The sequence below is a fragment of the Ambystoma mexicanum genome, chromosome 7p (genome assembly GCF_040938575.1).
Source record: "Ambystoma mexicanum isolate Mex_15411 chromosome 7p, UKY_AmexF1_1, whole genome shotgun sequence".
In the NCBI taxonomy this organism is placed as follows: Eukaryota; Metazoa; Chordata; class Amphibia; order Caudata; family Ambystomatidae; genus Ambystoma; species Ambystoma mexicanum.
In genome coordinates this window covers 23024578-23043298 of record NC_090939.1, presented here as the reverse complement: position 1 = coordinate 23043298, position 18721 = coordinate 23024578, and the positions used below count along the sequence as shown (strand labels likewise).

The following is an 18721-nucleotide window of genomic DNA, read 5'->3' as shown; positions in this document are numbered from 1 at the left end:
CGTGTGCAGCATCTAATAATATCAATACAAGCCCACGTCTCTAAGTGACTCCTCAGCTAAAATCCCCGGCAATGCTCTGCTATCCAGATTAGAGGCGTGTGCAGCATCTAATAACGTTACAGGCCCAACTCTCTAAGTGACTCCTCAGCTAAAATGCCCGGCAATGCTCTGCTATCCAGATTAGAGGCGTGTGCAGCATCTAATAACATCATTAGAGACCCACGTCTCTAAGCGGCTCTTCAGCTAAAATGCCCGGCAATGCTCTGCTATCCAGATTAGAGGCGTGTCGTCATCTAATAACATCATTATAGACCCACCCCTCTAAGTGACTACTCTAAAATGCCTGGCAATGCTCTGCTATCCAGATTAGAAGTGTGTGAAGCATCTAATAACATCATTACAGACCCACCTCTCTAAGTGACTCCTCAGCAATAATTCTTGGCAATGCTCTGCTATCCAGATTAGAGGCGTGTGCAGCATCTAATAACATCAATACAGGCCCACGTCTCTAGGTGACTCCTGGGCTAAAATCCCTGGCAATGCTCTGCTATCCAGATTAGAGGCGTGTGCAGCATCTAATAACGTGACAGGCCCACCTCTCTAAGTGACTCCTCAGCTAAAATGCCCGGCAATGCTCTGCTATTCAGATTAGAGGCGTGTGCAGCATCTAATAATATCATTACAGGCCCAGCTCTCTAAGTGACTCTTCAGAAAAGATGTCTGGCAATGCTCTGCTATCCAGATTACAGGCGTGTGCAGCATCTAATAACATAATTACAGATCCACCCTTTCTAAGTGACTCCTCAGCTAAAATGACAGGCAATGCTCTGCTATCCAGATTAGAGGACTGCACGGCCGTTAATAACATCATTACATGCCCAACTCTCTAAGTGACACCTCAGCTAAAATGCCTGGCAAAGCGCTGCTATCCAGACTAGAGGCGTGCACAGCATTTAATAACATCATTACAGGCCCACTCTCTCTAAGTGACTCCTCGGCTAAAATCCCCGGCAATGCTCTGCTACACAGATTAGAGGCGTGTGCAGCATCTAATACATAATTACAGACCCACCTCTCTAAGCGACTCTTCAGCTAAAATGCCGGCAATGCTCTGCTATCCAGATTAGAGGAGTGTGCAGCATCCAATAACATAATTACAGACCCACCTCTCAGAGCGACTCCTCAGCTAAAATGCCCGGCAATGCTCTCCTATCCAGATTAGACGAATGTGCAGCATCTAATAACATCAATACAGGCCCACCTCTCTAAGTGACTCATCGGCTAAAATCCTCGGCAATGCTCTGCTATCCAGATTAGAGGGGTGTGCAGCATCTAATAACATCATTACAGACCCACCTGTCTAAGTGACTCCTCAGCTAAAATGCCTGGCAATGCTGTGCTATCCAGATTAGAGGCGTGTGCAGCATCTAATAACATAATTACAGACCCACCTCTCTAAGCGACACCTCAGCTAAAATACCCGGCAATGCTCTGCTATCCAGATTAGAGGCGTGTGCAGCATCTAATAACATCATTACAGACCCACCTCTCTAAGTGACTCATCGGCTAAAATCCTCGGCAATGCTCTGCTATCCAGATTAGAGGGGTGTGCAGCATCTAATAACATCATTACAGACCCACCTGTCTAAGTGACTCCTCAGCTAAAATGCCTGGCAATGCTGTGCTATCCAGATTAGAGGGGTGTGCAGCATCTAATAACATCATTACAGACCCACCTGTCTAAGCGACTCTTCAGCTAAAATGCCCGGCAATGCTCTGCTATCCAGATTAGAGGCGTGTGCAGCATCTAATAACATTACAGACCCAACTCTCTAAGTGACTCCTCAGCTGAAATGCCTGGCAATGCTCTGCTATCCAGATTAGAGGCGTGTGCAGCATCTAATGACATAATTACAGACCCACCTCTCTAAGCGACCCCTCAGCTAAAATGCCCGGCAGTGCTTTGCTATCCAGATTATATGCGTGTGCAGCATCTAATGACATCATTACAGACCCACCTCTCTAAGCGCCTCTGTAGTATAAATTTTCCCCGATAGAAGACAGGAGCCAAGCAGGAGTTTCACCAGTACTTTATTTCTCCTGGTTGCTCCGGAACGTTTCTCATATAAACAGAGCCCTGGTAAGTATGGGGCCAAACGTGGCCAACTGGGGTCGAGCTGCAGCAAACATAATATCTCTGCTTTAAGGCAGATTGTGTCCCGTGCTCGGAGGAGCCGGGAAGACGCAGCTGTCCGCGTCCTCAGCTTGTCCCGTAATGCGCGCGAAGCGCGCGGGGGCGGAGCTGTCTCGCGGGCGAGATCTCGCGAGAGCGGAACTCTCGCGACATCTTTACACATCTCCCTTTTTCAATGCAGAGCGGGTTCACTGTAATACATAGTCATTGTATCTCACCGGTCTTCTGTGCTCCCTTCTGGGCCTCTCACTGGTTCCAGGGCACGGTCCCTGCTGAACCGGTTCTGGGCTTACATTCGGTTCTTCCAGTTCTATATCGGTTTCTTCTCTTTCTCCGTCGTTTCCTTTGGGTTCTAGTTCTTCGTTTCTCTCGTCGTTCCTCTCACTTTCTATGTGTGGTGTCTCTGGGATCCTCGCTTTTTCTTGCCTTCGCTGGTATAATGCTACTCTTTCCAAGTTCCACGTGCGCCCGTCTTCTGTGCGGACGTGATTGGTTCCTTTGTGAGTTACTTTTATGGGCTGACTATACCGGGATCCGGTGACTTGATCTTTTCTTGGTAGCTTGATTTTGATCCAGTCCCCTTTTTCTATGTTGGGCGCTTGTTTCGTTCTCCTTCTTTCGTCACTCCACGATTTCATGCGTGTCTTGTTTCTTTCAATGCGCCAAACCACTTCTGTCATGTCTACTGCTTCATCTTCCCTTACTTTCGACAGCCATGGTGGGATGAGCGTAGATGCCGCACTCCTCCCTCTCAACATTTTGAACGGGGATATTTGAGTAATTCCATTTGGCGTGAGCCTGTGGGCCGCTATTGCTTCTTTGACGGTTTTGAGGGGGTCCATGCCCGACGCTGTTGCTAGTTGGATGGCCCCCTTTATGAACCTGTTCGCCCTCTCCACAAGTCCATTTGCTTGGGGGTGATATAGGGCCGCCTTCTTTTGTTTGATGTGGTTCCTTTTTAAAAATTCTTCCATGTCTTTGGAAACTAGTTGTACTCCATTGTCCGTGACAACTTCTTTGGGGAGGCCTTCCCTTTGAAAGATTTCAGTGAGTACTTCTATGACTGTCTCAGTGGTTATGTTTGGAACAAACTCAGCTTCCAACCACTTAGATAGATAGTCGACCAGCACTATGCCATATCTGTGTTCCGTGGGCATCGCCTCAAGGGGCCCTATGAAGTCTATGCCCACCTTAGACCATACTGCTTCTGGTATCTCCGTGGGTATGAGAGGTGCTTGGCGAACCTTCAGTCTTTTGTCGCTATTTAGGCATTCGTGGCAGCGCTCTATCATGGAGCGTATTTCTTGATCCGTGGACGGCCACCAGTACGCTTCTCTCACCCTGCGGCGGGTCATCGTGTTCCCGAGGTGTCCCGCGTGGGCCCTGCAGAGAATTGTACGTCTCATTCCTGTGGAGGGGATGATTTGATCCATTCTCATGATTATCCCCTCTGTTTCCGACAACTCATCTTGCACCTTCCAATATGGTCTCATGCCTTCGGGCAGCATTTTCTCATTGGGCCACCCTTCTCTGATCCATTTGCGAATCTTAGCCATGGTTGGGTCGTTCCCATCTTCTTCTTCCCAATGTCTCTCACTGAGTTCCAGGTAGCCTGGTGCCCTTATGTCTGAAATGGATGCAACGATGCATTCTCCGTGTAGGAATGTGGTGGGCTTCTCCTTGTTCTCAGGCAGTCTCGACATGCAGTCGGCTTGCGAGTTTTTCCAGCCTGAGATGTGATGGATTTCAAATGTGTATTCTTGTAGTTTCGCTGCAATGCGAGCTAGTCTGGGCGTCGATGCTTTGGTGCCTCCCGGACTGAGCATGTGGATGAGCGGCTTGTGATCTGTCACCAGCTTGAACTTTGTGCCCCACACGTATGTTCTGAAATGTTCGACTGCCCATGCGCATGCTAGCATTTCTTTTTCAATGGTGGAATAGTTCCGTTCCGCCTCTGATAGTGCCTTTGACGCAAAGGCCACCACATGTTCGGTGTCACCTCTCCCCTGCGTTAGCACAGCTCCTAGTCCGTACGCACTGGCGTCAGTGGTGATGACTGTATCCCACTCTGGGTTAAATGGTTGGAGACATGGAGCTTTCATGATATGACGCTTTACGGTGTCTATCGCCAACTTCTGGGGTTCTTTCCACGAGAATTCTGTCCCTTTTTTGAGTAGATCGCGTAGGGGTGACGTGGTTTCTGAAAACTTGGGTATGAATTTCGCATAGTACTCAGCCAATCCTAGAAATGACCTCACCTCTTCTTTGTTGGTGGGTTCTGGAGCTTTGATGATGGCTTGCATGAGATTCTGTTTTGGACTGATGCCCTTTTCCGAAATCTTGTACCCCAGATATTCGACTTCTTTTACCCCAAAAGAACATTTCTCATGGCGTAATCGCACTCCTGCTGCTTGTAGCTTGCTGAGAACCAATTCAAGCGCAGCATCGTGCGTCTGTTTATCGCCTGCGTAGACTAATATGTCATCCTGAAAGTATACCACATTTTTAACATTCCGTAGAAGAACGTCCATCATACGTTGAAAGGCTGATGCGGCGGATGACAACCCGAAAGGCATTTTGGTGAATTGAAACGTGCCAAATGGAGTGATAAATGGCGTAAGGGGTTTCGATTTTTCGTGCAGCTGAATTTGGTGATACGCATTTCTCATGTCTAGTTTAGAGAATATTTTGGCCTCTTTCATTAATAAAATGAGTTCATTTATACTTGGGAGCGGGTAATTGTCCGTAATGACTTCTAAGTTTAGGCTGCGTAGATCTATGCACACCCTTAATTCTTGTGATTGGGGTTTCTTTATGAGGACGACTGGGCTCAGCCATTCGGACGCTTCAATTTCTTCTATCACTCCTTCCTTCTTCATTTTGTCTAGCTGTTGTCTAAGGGCGTCCCTTGCTGTGGCCGGTACTGGTCTCACCCGGTGCTTGACGGGGACAGCATTTCTTTTGAGCACAATTTTGTGAAGAAAACTTTTAATGTGCCCCGGCTCCTCCGAGAAAAGTGTTGGGTAATCGCTCTTGACAACGGATCCGCTCCTCGCATTGACTGATAGGACTTGATCTTCTGTGCTGGGGTCTAGTCTGATTTTTAATTTGTCTTGATCGTCCCAGCCCAACACTGCCGGCCCTTCGTGGCTGAACTAGACCCTGGTGATGGTTTCTCTTCCTTTGAATTCGACTTTGCCGTTGATATAACCTAGGAGTTCAACTGAGGCTCCCCCAAACACTGTGGGCTTGTGTCGCGTGGTGAGCACTCTCACTTTCTCTTTACCCACCATTTCTTTATATGTCTGAAGGGGTAAGATGGTGAGATCTGAACCGGAGTCTGCCATGACCCTTGTCTCTCTTCCATCGATTTTGATCACGCAGTGGGGCTTCTCTCTCCTGGCTCGTGTGCTGTTCACCATGATGACTGTGGGTCTTCCTTCCTCATCCGAGGAGGATTCTCTTTCCCTTGTACGATCTGTGTTGAGGCTGGCGACTTTCTTGTTTCTCCATCGACACACTATCGAGAAATGTCCAATGCGTTTGCAGACGGAGCACTCCTGTCTCTGGCTGGACACTCTCTGTCAAAGGCCAAGTGTTTGGTACTGGTGCACCTATGACACTTGAGGGGTTCTTTCTTGTTGCTTCTCACTTCTCTCGTGTCTGGTGCCAATCTTTCTTTTCTTGAATGGAACCCCACAGCTTGTATTTCAGTGGGACCTTGGGCCCCTGTAAACTCTTTCCTTCTTCCCGCCGTTTCTTCCACAGCTCTGGCGATCTCAACGGCTTTCTCTAACTGCAGCTCTTTTTCAAGGATGAACTTATCTTGAACTTTCCGACTGTTGGTGTAGACAACTAGCATGTCGCATATGCGGTTCTCAGCATTGGTGCCGAAGTTACACAGGGCTGCTAGTTCTCTCAATTTCGTGACGTAGTCATCGACGGGTTCGGATTGTTCTTGTTTCCGAGTGTAAAACCGTATCCTATGGAGTACTGTGTTCTCTTTATTGGCGAACCTCTTGATGATTCTTCTAACCGCTTCCTTGAACACATCATCATTGTCATCCTCTACTGGAATCGGGGTAAGGCCCTCGAATATTCTTTGCCCTTCCACCCCTAAGGCATTGAGTAACATGGCCCTGCGTCTTGCCGCCGAAAATCCTGCTCCGCCCATGGCCTCCACGTACGTCGTGAACAGGGGCTGCCATTGTGGCCAAGGAATGGCAGGCCTACCTGGCGTTTGTAAAAAGGGTGGCGGCGGTGTGGCTCCCTGCATGCTTCTGCGCGGATTCTGGTGGTGTTCCTCGTCGCCAATTTATGTAGTATAAATTTTCCCCGATAGAAGACAGGAGCCAAGCAGGAGTTTCACCAGTACTTTATTTCTCCTGGTTGCTCCGGAACGTTTCTCATATAAACAGAGCCCTGGTAAGTATGGGGCCAAACGTGGCCAACTGGGGTCGAGCTGCAGCAAACATAATATCTCTGCTTTAAGGCAGATTGAGTCCCGTGCTCGGAGGAGCCGGGAAGACGCAGCTGTCCGCGTCCTCAGCTCGTCCCGTAATGCGCGCGAAGCACGCGGGGGCGGAGCTGTCTCGCGGGCGAGATCTCGCGAGAGCGGAACTCTCGCGACATCTCTACAGCCTCTTCAGCTAAAATGCCCGGCAATGCTCTGCTATCCAGATTAGAGGCGTGTGCAGCATCTAATAACATCATTACAGACCCACCTCTCTAAGCGACTCTTCAGCTAAAATGCCCGGCAATGCTCTACTATCCAGATTAGAGGCGTGTGCAGCATCTAATAACATCATTACAGGCCCACCTCTCTAAGTGACACTCTCTAAGCGACACCTCAGCTAAAATCCCCGGCAATGCTCATTATTATGCCTCATTACGAGTTTGGAGGTAAAAAAAAGACACGCTATTAGCTCCATGGCTGCCTCCATACCGGGCTCCTACAGCGGGTTCCTGCAATGGGGACTTACCGGGTCATTCCAACATTGGAGGACCCGGTAATTCCTCCTTGCAGGAACCCATCCCCATTCCCATTCGAGCCACCATAGGGCTCAATGGGAATGGGGAGGGAGGTAATAACGGGCAGATTACATCTGTCCCGTTATTACCTCCCTCTTCCCCTCGCGGGACCCGGAAAAGACGTCTGGTTTTACCAGACGTCTGATCCGGGTCCCGCGAAGGGAACCTCGTAATACGCGCTCCCGGAATGAAGGGGGCCGGTCCGGTACCGGCCCCCTTCATTCCGGGAGCGCACGGGTCGTAATGAGGCCCATGTGTTACTACTGACGTCTGCAATTGTAGTCGCTCGCCCCTCTTGCTTCTCCACTCTTTTGACTGCTTACTCTCTGTTCTCTCCTCCTCTCCCTTCCTCCCTTTTCCTATCTACTCCCCTCCTCCCCTTTCTTTCTTCTATGCACTTACTCTATCAGAATTGTCCCTGGACCTAGTATGATAGCAACCTCGCCTGTCTCCGCTCCCCATCCCTTAATGTCCCCCCCCCCTCCCTCCAGCACTATCTGAAACATTGTCAGGCCTAGTACGATAGTCACTTGTTTTGTTCCTCCCCTCCCTTTCTGCACCCGTCTCGCTCCCCTTTTATTTTTCTCCGGCTCTATCAGAAATGTCGTCAGGCCTAGTACGGTAGTCGCCTGTCTGTTTCCATTTCCTTTCCCACTCTGCCCCTCCCTTCCTTATCTATGTCTTAGCTCTTGCACTATCTGAAATGTCGTCAGGCCTAGTACGATAGTCACTTGTTTTGTTCCTCCCCTCCCTTTCTGCACCTGTCTCGCTCCCCTTTTGTTTTTCTCCGGCTCTATCAGAAATGTCATTAGGCCTAGTACGGTAGTCGCCTCTCTGTTTCCATTTCCTTCGCACTCTCCCCCTCCCTTCCTTACCTATGTCTTAGCTCTTGCACTATCTGAAATGTCGTCAGGCCTAGTACGATAGTCACTTGTTTTGTTCCTCCCCTCCCTTTCTGCACCTGTCTCGCTCCCCTTTTGTTTTTTTCCGGCTCTATCAGAAATGTCATTAGGCCTAGTACGGTAGTCGCCTGTATGTTTCCATTTCTTTTGCACTCTCCCCCTCCCTTCCTTATCAATGTCATAGCTCTTGCACTATCTGAAATGTCGTCAGGCCCAGTATGATAGTTAATTTCACATCCTTACTGTTCATGGCCTGTAAGAATGTCATTGTATTTTCCCTTGTTCCCTCCCTTGCCTTGAAGCGCTTTGAAACACATTGTATATAGGCGCTATATAAATGAACTATCATATCAGATCATATCAATTGCTCAAAGCCATTATACATTTATATAATTTAAACACACCTAGGATACATTGGAATGAATCAGGTGATTTACTGCCCACATCAGGATCTGCAGAGGAGTGAGGCAAGGCTGTGTCCTTGCCCCATCACTCTTCTGCATATTTATAAACTGCCTAATCGCAAGACTGGAGGGGATAGAGTCGAAAGCACCTACATTGCGTCCGGATAAAATCCTGATGCTCCTATTTGCAGACAACGCTATTCTGATCTCACTAACTCTGTATGGCTTAAGAAAGCAACTGGCTAATGTGTACGAGGGATGCAGCCAAAATGGGCAGAACAGAGCCAATGTTTTTTTACCCGTCACAGAAGAAACCAAACCCAAATATATATATAAAAGGCCGACGGTCATAGTAAACTGGGAGCGGGAAGGGATACTGGGAGCGCGGAGGGGAAACTGGGAGTGGGAGGGGATACTGGGAGCGGGAGGGGAAACTGGGAGCGGGAGGGGATACTGGGAGCTGGAGGGGAAACTGGGAGCGGGAAGGGATACTGGGAGCGCGGAGGGGAAACTGGGAGTGGGAGGGGATACTGGGAGCGGGAGGGGAAACTGGGAGCGGGAGGGGATACTGGGAGCTGGAGGGGAAACTGGGAGCGGGAAGGGATACTGGGAGCGTGGAGGGGAAACTGGGAGCGGGAAGGGATACTGGGAGCGTGGAGGGGATACTGGAAGCGGGGACGGGAAACTGGGAGTGGGAGGAGAAACTGAGAACAGGAGCGGAGACTGGGAGCGGGGAGGGGAAACTGGGAGTGGGAGGGTATACTGGGAGTGGGGAGGGGAAACTGGGAGCGGGAGGGGAGACTGGGAGCGCGGAGGGGAAACTGGGAGCGGGAGGGGAGACTGGGAGCGCGGAGGGGAAACTGGGAGTGGGAGGGTATACTGGGAGTGGGGAGGGGAAACTGGGAGCGGGAGGGGAGACTGGGAGCGCGGAGGGGAAACTGGGAGCGGGAGGGGAGACTGGGAGCGCGGAGGGGAAACTGGGAGTGGGAGGGGATACTGGGAGCGGGAGGGGAAACTGGGAGCGGGAGGGGATACTGGGAGCGGGAGGGGATACTGGGAGCGTGGAGGGGATACTGGAAGCGGGGACGGGAAACTGGGAGTGGGAGGAGAAACTGAGAACAGGAGCGGAGACTGGGAGCGGGGAGGGGAAACTGGGAGTGGGAGGGTATACTGGGAGTGGGGAGGGGAAACTGGGAGCGGGAGGGGAGACTGGGAGCGCGGAGGGGAAACTGGGAGTGGGAGGGGATACTGGGAGCGGGAGGGGAAACTGGGAGCGGGAGGGGATACTGGGAGCGGGAGGGGAAACTGGGAGCGGGAGGGGATACTGGAAGCGGGGACGGGAAACTGGGAGTGGGAGGAGAAACTGAGAACAGGAGCGGAGACTGGGAGCGGGGAGGGGAAACTGGGAGTGGGAGGGTATACTGGGAGTGGGGAGGGGAAACTGGGAGCGGGAGGGGAGACTGGGAGCGCGGAGGGGAAACTGGGAGTGGGAGGGGATACTGGGAGCGGGAGGGGAAACTGGGAGCGGGAGGGGATACTGGGAGCTGGAGGGGAAACTGGGAGCGGGAAGGGATACTGGGAGCGCGGAGGGGAAACTGGGAGTGGGAGGGGATACTGGGAGCGGGAGGGGAAACTGGGAGCGGGAGGGGATACTGGGAGCTGGAGGGGAAACTGGGAGCGGGAAGGGATACTGGGAGCGTGGAGGGGAAACTGGGAGCGGGAAGGGATACTGGGAGCGTGGAGGGGATACTGGAAGCGGGGACGGGAAACTGGGAGTGGGAGGAGAAACTGAGAACAGGAGCGGAGACTGGGAGCGGGGAGGGGAAACTGGGAGTGGGAGGGTATACTGGGAGTGGGGAGGGGAAACTGGGAGCGGGAGGGGAGACTGGGAGCGCGGAGGGGAAACTGGGAGCGGGAGGGGAGACTGGGAGCGCGGAGGGGAAACTGGGAGTGGGAGGGTATAGTGGGAGTGGGGAGGGGAAACTGGGAGCGGGAGGGGAGACTGGGAGCGCGGAGGGGAAACTGGGAGCGGGAGGGGAGACTGGGAGCGCGGAGGGGAAACTGGGAGTGGGAGGGGATACTGGGAGCGGGAGGGGAAACTGGGAGCGGGAGGGGATACTGGGAGCGGGAGGGGATACTGGGAGCGTGGAGGGGATACTGGAAGCGGGGACGGGAAACTGGGAGTGGGAGGAGAAACTGAGAACAGGAGCGGAGACTGGGAGCAGGGAGGGGAAACTGGGAGTGGGAGGGTATACTGGGAGTGGGGAGGGGAAACTGGGAGCGGGAGGGGAGACTGGGAGCGCGGAGGGGAAACTGGGAGTGGGAGGGGATACTGGGAGCGGGAAGGGAAACTGGGAGCGGGAGGGGATACTGGGAGCGGGAGGGGAAACTGGGAGCGGGAGGGGATACTGGAAGCGGGGACGGGAAACTGGGAGTGGGAGGAGAAACTGAGAACAGGAGCGGAGACTGGGAGCGGGGAGGGGAAACTGGGAGTGGGAGGGTATACTGGGAGTGGGGAGGGGAAACTGGGAGCGGGAGGGGAGACTGGGAGCGCGGAGGGGAAACTGGGAGTGGGAGGGGATACTGGGAGCGGGAGGGGAAACTGGGAGCGGGAGGGGATACTGGGAGCGGGAGGGGAAACTGGGAGCGGGAGGGGATACTGGAAGCGGGGACGGGAAACTGGGAGTGGGAGGAGAAACTGAGAACAGGAGGGGAGACTGGGAGCGGGGAGGGGAAACTGGGAGTGGGAGGGTATACTGGGAGTGGGGAGGGGAACTGGGAGCGGGAGAGGAGACTGGGAGCAGGAGGGAATATTCAAAGCCAGACCAATGGATCTATTGCTCAAACTGTACAAAGGCCAGGCGGCTTTGGTGGAGAGATTTGGTATGGAGCTGTGGGGCTATGCGAATGTTGACGCTGTTCAAATGGTGGATAATAATGTTTCTAAGAAACTGTTGGGCCTGCCTTCGTGGACTTCAAATTTCGGAGTATACATGGAATTGGGTTGCAGGCCAATCGGGAATGTAGATTCCTTGCAGCCTGTCCTGCACTGGCTTAGGCTCTGGGCCAATGAAACAGCTGCTCTCACCCATTAACTGATCACCTCTATGATTGCCAAAGATCCTGGTGGTAAGATCCCATGGCTGAGCACTGTTAAGAAACAGCTGAGGGTTATTCATATCACACATCTGTGTCTGCCACAGAGTGTGCTTTCCGGTGGTGTGATAAATCCGTGGTCTGCCCGTTTCTACGAGCATGTGAGCTCTAACAGAGAAAGTACCTAAGACCATCGTGTCCCCGGGTGTGGGCAGAAGTCCCTTCAGACCGTGCACTCATAACTAGGGCGTGGTTTAACTGCGCCCCACTAAGGGCGGTGGTGGCGGCTTGGTCTAAGGGGGGATACTAATCGGTCCTGCCCTTTGTGTGATGTACCATAGAAGGACCTTGCACACTTGGTATTTTTTTGCCCTGCATATGCGAAAGTGAGAGGCTCCGCCCTAGGGCCCATAAGGCTAAAAATGGGATGTGTGCAACACTGGCCCGCTGTAATATAGTTACTGTGGGCGGACCCAGCTCGTGCGGGCTGGTCCCGGCTCACATGCGCTCACATGCTACCTACCTGAGGACATGCATGCTGAGAAGTATGACATGATAAGCACATTTGAATGTTTATCCCAGTGCTATGCTGTGGGTTGTCTCTGGGTTTTCTGAGAGTTCTTATGGAAATGGTTCGTAATGTAACGTATTTGTACTGTATTCTGCATTTTGTACTGTTTTTATGGAATGTAATTTGCATCTCTAAAATAAACATAATGTTGATGATAAATGTTCCACATGTGGAGGAAGAGGGATCTCTGTATTGGGCACCAGCCTCTGGAACTCGCCTCACCTAAAAGTAGGCCAGAACTCAGCCACTGGGATTCATGTATTCAGCAGCCAATGTGCGGTGATTGCTTCTACTCTATGGGGATGCCCAGCGCCAAGAGGCGACTCACACCGCAGGGAGCGCTATATAAATGTGCCCGCTCCTTCCCTCGCTCCCAATAATGAAATAAACACGGGAGTGCATAACTTCAGTAGACTCATTACATAATAATGTGTTTGTTTATTCAGGTGTGTGTTGAGCGTCATTGCTCCAGAGAGCTGATATTTCTACAGGGTAGTGCACGTCATCACACTCATACACAAACGCTACATCCTTAAAACCTACCTAGCTTGTTGTGTCCAATCAAATCAAGCAGGTGGCATTTGGGAGACAGGGCATATTATCAAATCTGAGGCCATCGTGTCAAGTGAGGACAATTCCCCCAGCAATGGGGGGGGGCAAGCAGTCCTGTTTTTGGCAATGGTTCTGATTCTCATCCTAAAGCACAACTATGTATTGTCACGTTTAATCTTCATTTTAAGGAGAATCCTGTTTCTTTCCTTTACACTGTGAGCCCTGAAGAGCCTACATTGCAAAAGTGAGAACGCCCCTCCCCCACCCAAGCCCTGACCAGCACAGAGCCCCCGGCACCATAGCACCAAGATACATATTAAACACGCTGCTGGCATGTGACGTCCTGGGATAAGGCGCTATAATAATATTTATGTGAATGCAATATACCCCCCTCCTTATGCCTGTACACAGCACTCCCTGCACATGCCATAACACGGCGTAATCCTGCATAGCACACCATGCACAGCCCATCACATAGCACACCCTGCACAGCCCATCACACAGCGCAATCCTGCCTAGCACATCCTGCACAGGCCATCACATAGCACACCCTGCACAGCCCATCAAACAGCGTAATCCTACACACCACACTCCTGCACAGCACATCACACAGCACACCCTGCACAGGCCATCACAGTGTAATCCTGCAAAGCACACCCCGCACAGGCCATCACATGGCACACCCTGCACAGGCCATCACACAGCGCATTCCTGCAAAGCACACCCTGCACTACCCATCACACAGCACACCCTGCACAGGCCGTCACACAGCGCAATCCTGCGCATCACATCACATAGCACACACTGCACAGCCCATCACACAGCGCAATCCTGCCTAGCACATCCTGCACAGGACATCACATAGCACACCATGCACAGCCCATCACATAGCACACCCTGCACAGCCCATCACACAGCGCAATCCTGCCTAGCACATCCTGCACAGGCCATCACATAGCACACCCTGCACAGCCCATCACACAGCGCAATCCTGCCTAGCACATCCTGCACAGGACATCACATAGCACACCATGCACAGCCCATCACATAGCACACCCTGCACAGCCCATCACACAGCGCAATCCTGCCTAGCACATCCTGCACAGGCCATCACATAGCACACCATGCACAGCCCATCACACAGCGTAATGCTACACAGCACACCCTGCACAGGCCATCACACAGCGCAATCCTGCACAGCACAACCTGCACAGGCCATCACACAGCGCAATCCTGCCTAGCACATCCCGCACAGCCCATCACATAGCACACCCTGCACAGCCCATCACACAGCACACCCTGCACATGCCATCACAGTGTAATCCTGCAAAGCACACCCCGCACAGGCCATCACATGGCACACCCTGCACAGGCCATCACACAGCGCATTCCTGCAAAGCACACCCTGCACTACCCATCACACAGCACACCCTGCACAGGCCGTCACACAGCGCAATCCTGCGCATCACATCACATAGCACACCCTGCACTGCCCATCACACAGCGAAATCCTGCCTAGTACACTCCTGCACAGCCCATGATCACTCACCTGACCTGACCAGAAGCTGCTGGGCCTTTACGCTCTCGGCTGTGATTTCCTGCAGCCGAAGGGTGAGTTTCTGGGGCTGAGGAGAAGGAGGGGTGCAGTCACCAGACCCCCGACACACACTGCTGCACCCACGAACTATCCGAAATACGGTGGCCTGACACGGGCATTAATATCCAATGTACTGCAGAAGCCCAGAGCACGAGACACTGCCCCCCAGGACACGCTCAGAGGCAGCACCACATCCCCCAGAACCCCATTATTTAATCTAATGCAGAAGCCCAGAGCCTGAGACACTGCCCCCCAGGACACGCTCAGAGACAGCACCACATCATCAGAACCCCATTATTTAATCCATGGCAGAAGCCCAGAGCCTGAGACACTGCCCCCCAGGACACGCTCAGAGACAGCACCACATCATCAGAACCCCATTATTTAATCCAAGGCAGAAGCCCAGAGCCTGAGACACTGCCTCCCAGGACACGCTCAGAGACAGCACCACATCCCCAGAACCCCATTATTTAATCCATGGCAGAAGCCCAGAGCCTGAGACACTGCCCCCCAGGACACGCTCAGAGACAGCACCACATCATCAGAACCCCATTATTTAATCCATGGCAGAAACCCAGAGCCTGAGACACTGCCCCCCAGGACACGCTCAGAGACAGCACCACATCCCGAGAACCCCATTATTTAATCCAAGGCAGAAGCCCAGAGCCTGAGACACTGCCCCCCAGGATACACTCAGAGACAGCACCACATCATCAGAACCCCATTATTTAATCCAATGCACACGCACAGAGCATGAGACACTGCCCCCCCTCCCCAGAGCCTGAGACACTTCCCCCCAGGACACACTCAGAGGCAGCACCACGCCCCCAGAACCCCATTATTTTGAGCAAAAGCCCAGATCATGAGACACGGCTCCCCAGAGCCTGAGACACTGCCCCCCAGAGCCTGAGACACTGCCCCCCAGGACACGCTCAGAGGCAGCTCCACATCCTCAGAGCCCCATTATTTAATCTAATGCAGAAGCCTAGTCTTTGCCAATGTTCTTAGAAGTAGTTTGCCAGAAAAAGAGTTATAGTTCGGTTAAGGAGCGAACAAGACTCAAAAGTAAGGATTCTCTACCGCATTTGCACAGTACCTTTTGGATGAAGAAAGCTGTAGCTGAGGCAGTTGTTCCTTGCAGTTCGAGCAGATCTCGCTGTTCCTGAGCTTCAGTCGTGGGGACAAGAAGGCGGACGTCAGGAGGTTCCTGCACTGCCCAGGGATGAGGCCACAAGCTGGGCAAAACGTCCGTTTAAGGTGTGAGTGCCTTAAAGTCCACAAGCTGGTTTCCTTCCCCCTGGCTATACAGTTTTGAAAAGCACTCTGAAGAAAATTCGACCAGGATGGGGACGGTGTCCAGGTGGCTTGCGAGTTGGTTGTTCCCACCAAACTCAAGGGAAGAAGTTATCCTTGATCGAGTTTCAGGAAATTTGGCCTTGCAACATGGCTTCACCGGTCGTCCAGGAGTTGCAGCAGTCCTCTTCCTTCAGCTCGTCTTCGGTTCTTTCGTTCCAGTGGTCGACCTGCTTTCCAAGTCCCAGAGACCTGCTTTTAACCAGTTTTCTCCCATTAATTCCAGCCTGGCTGTCACTCACACAGCAGGGTGGCTGTCCTTGCCAGACAGCCAGCCGGCCAATCACACCAATGTGCATTCAGGTCTCGTAGGAGACAAAGCACAGGGAGTTTCGGGCACCTCCCTCACATCCTGTAAACCCCAGACACTCAGGCGCCAGAGGAGGCCTTCAGCACTGAAGCCCACCAAAGGCCAAAGAACAAAGGGACCAAACCTGGTTTGGCGCGCAGAGAAAAACACTAGAAGGACCTTTTCTAAAAGAAACGGCAAAAAAAGATGACCAGAGTCTGTTTTTACAGAGGGGTCTTGGGCGCCATATTGAAAAACATGGCTGACCCGATTTTTAGCTACCGGTGTTCGCGGTCAAAAAAAATCATGGTAGTTCGTTCTAAAACCACTGCCACCAGCCATTTCAAGAGGAAAGGGTAACATTTGACTGTTACATGAGTGTTTAGACCCAGGGAATGCTAGGCAACCCCCCAGCAGTCTATAGGAAGATAGGGTGTGCTGGGCCTATGAATTTAAAAAGACTAGCAAAGTCAATTTAACTTTACATGCCCTGGGAGACAGTAGTCAGTCCCAGAGAAGGTATTTAAACGTTGGGGAGTCTAAGAGACACCCCTGTGCCACTGCACTGAAGGTGCTGTGTGACACACAAGAAAAAGATGATGCCACTGGAGTTGTTTTAAAACTCCATATCCAAAGAACACAAAAGTAAAACACACATCAAAATACATGTGGCTCACACTCTTTCCAGGTAAAATTAAAATCCTACAAATCCAGCAAAGTTGCTGGGGGTCTCAAAAGGTAAGGGAAATTAGCACATTCATGAGAATTCTCCCTAACAGTAAGTGCCAAGGAACATCGTGGGGTGCAGGAATTAATACCAAGGAAACCCTACGCGCACCAGAGTAAGTGCCAAGGAATATCGTGGGGCACAGGAGTAAGTGCCAAGGAACATCGTGGGGTGCAGGAAGTAATACCAAGGAAACCCTACGGGCACCAGAGTAAGTGCCAAGGAACACTGCGGGGGCACAGGAAGTAATACCAAGGAAACCCTACGCGCACCAGAGTAAGTGCCAAGGAACATCGTGGGGCACAGGAGCAAGTGCCAAGGAACACTGTGGGGTGCAGGAAGTAATACCAAGGAAACCCTACGCGCACCAGAGTAAGTGCCAAGGAACACTGTGGGGGCACAGGAAGTAATACCAAGGAAACCCTACGTGCACCAGAGTAAGTGCCAAGGAACATCGTGGGGCACAGGAGCAAGTGCCAAGAACCAACTAATAAAGGAAGCGGCCAGAGACCTCTCCCCATTCATTTCTAAGCTTATTAATGCCTCCTTTGCTTCAGGCACAATACCAGATAACCTCAAGCAATCCTGGGTCCTCCCCCTCCTAAAAAAACAAACACTGGACCCATCCATCCCGACTAACTACAGGCCTATCACAACGGTACCTTTCCTATTAAAAATCCTAGACAGGGTAGCCTACCTACAGATCCAAAAACATCTGGAGCTGCACCACCTTTTAGGCACAAGACAATCAGGCTTCAGACCCCAGCACGGAACTGAAACCGCGCTCATCGATCTTAAAACTCAGGTTGATGAGCTGAGAGATTCTGGAAAGATGGCCCTACTCCTCTTACTGGACCTCTCTGCAGCCTTCGACCTGGTGGATCATGATGTGCTCTGCACCCACCTAGAAACAGCTGCCCATTTCTCCACACATGCCATCGCATGGATCAAATCATTCCTAACCGGTAGAACTATGAGAGTCTTCTCTACTTCTGCTGCTGCCGACCCTGTATCCATCACATGTGGAGTCCCACAAGGTTCTTGTGTCTCCCCCACTATGTACAACATCTTCACGAAGCCATTGTTCGATGATCTGGGTGTTACCTACACTAACTATGCGGATGACACTCAGATTCTCATACCACTTTCAGGGGATTATGAACAAGATTTGGCCTTGGTGAACAAGATTTATCTCATCATTCAGGCATGGATGGCCACCCACGGGCTATGCCTGAATGATGACAAAACGGAACTTATCATACTGGGGAACAAACAAAACATCAATAGATTAAAAGAAGAATACTCCTCCTTCATCATAGACGGCAATATTATCAAGGTGGCAAAAGAAGTAAAAACATTAGGGTTTTACCTTGATTCCCACCTCTCCCTAACCAAACAGGTGAACGCAATGGCATCCAGCACCGCATATAACTGCAAGCTGATTAGAGCCGCAAAACCATACCTATCCACTGCCAACTGCCTAACCCTTGCTCGAGCATTAGTGCTGTCGAAATTGGACTATTGCAACGCACTATACTTAGGAGCCAATAAACATACGTTGCAAAAAATTCAAACACTACAGAACAATGCTCTTAGAGCAGCCTTAGGAATTCCAAGAAGGGAGCATATTTCAGAAGCTAGAAGACAATCCAACTGGCTCTCCACAGTAGACAAAATCAAACTCAAGACAGCTTCTCTAACTTTCAAAAGTATCAACCATCTAGCACCCAAATACCTAGCCGCCAGATTCAACAGAAAAATCTCCACTAGACCCATTAGAGAAGCATACTCTAACCAGTTAGTGATCCCCACATTCAAACTAAGTACGGCCGGAGGAAATAGCTTCCCGGTCAAAGCTGCCCAGCTTTGGAACTCCCTCCCGCCCGGCCTGAGATCTACCCAATCCTACGCCCTCTTCAGATCTAACTGTATCAACTGGATCAAAGAAAATGACCGATAGTCCCGCCCTACACTAATATAACTTCTGTCCTACACTCGTACTATG

The 18721-nt window shown here is 51.5% G+C and overlaps 1 protein-coding gene across 2 annotated transcripts in view; it reads right to left on the bottom strand.

Annotated features, from left to right (window-relative positions):
* The window catches only part of LOC138525627 (zinc finger protein 268-like), a 395809-nt gene that overhangs the window by 24740 nt on the left and 352348 nt on the right, over positions 1-18721 (bottom strand). Inside the window, exon 1 of one of the 2 annotated variants that reach the window (XM_069635682.1) lies at positions 14300-14592. The exons of the other annotated variant lie outside the window; for it this stretch is intronic. The gene's annotated coding sequence lies outside the window, so the exon portion shown is untranslated. Of the gene's footprint in view, positions 1-14299; positions 14593-18721 lie in introns of those variants that run through there. 2 annotated transcript variants of the gene reach the window in all.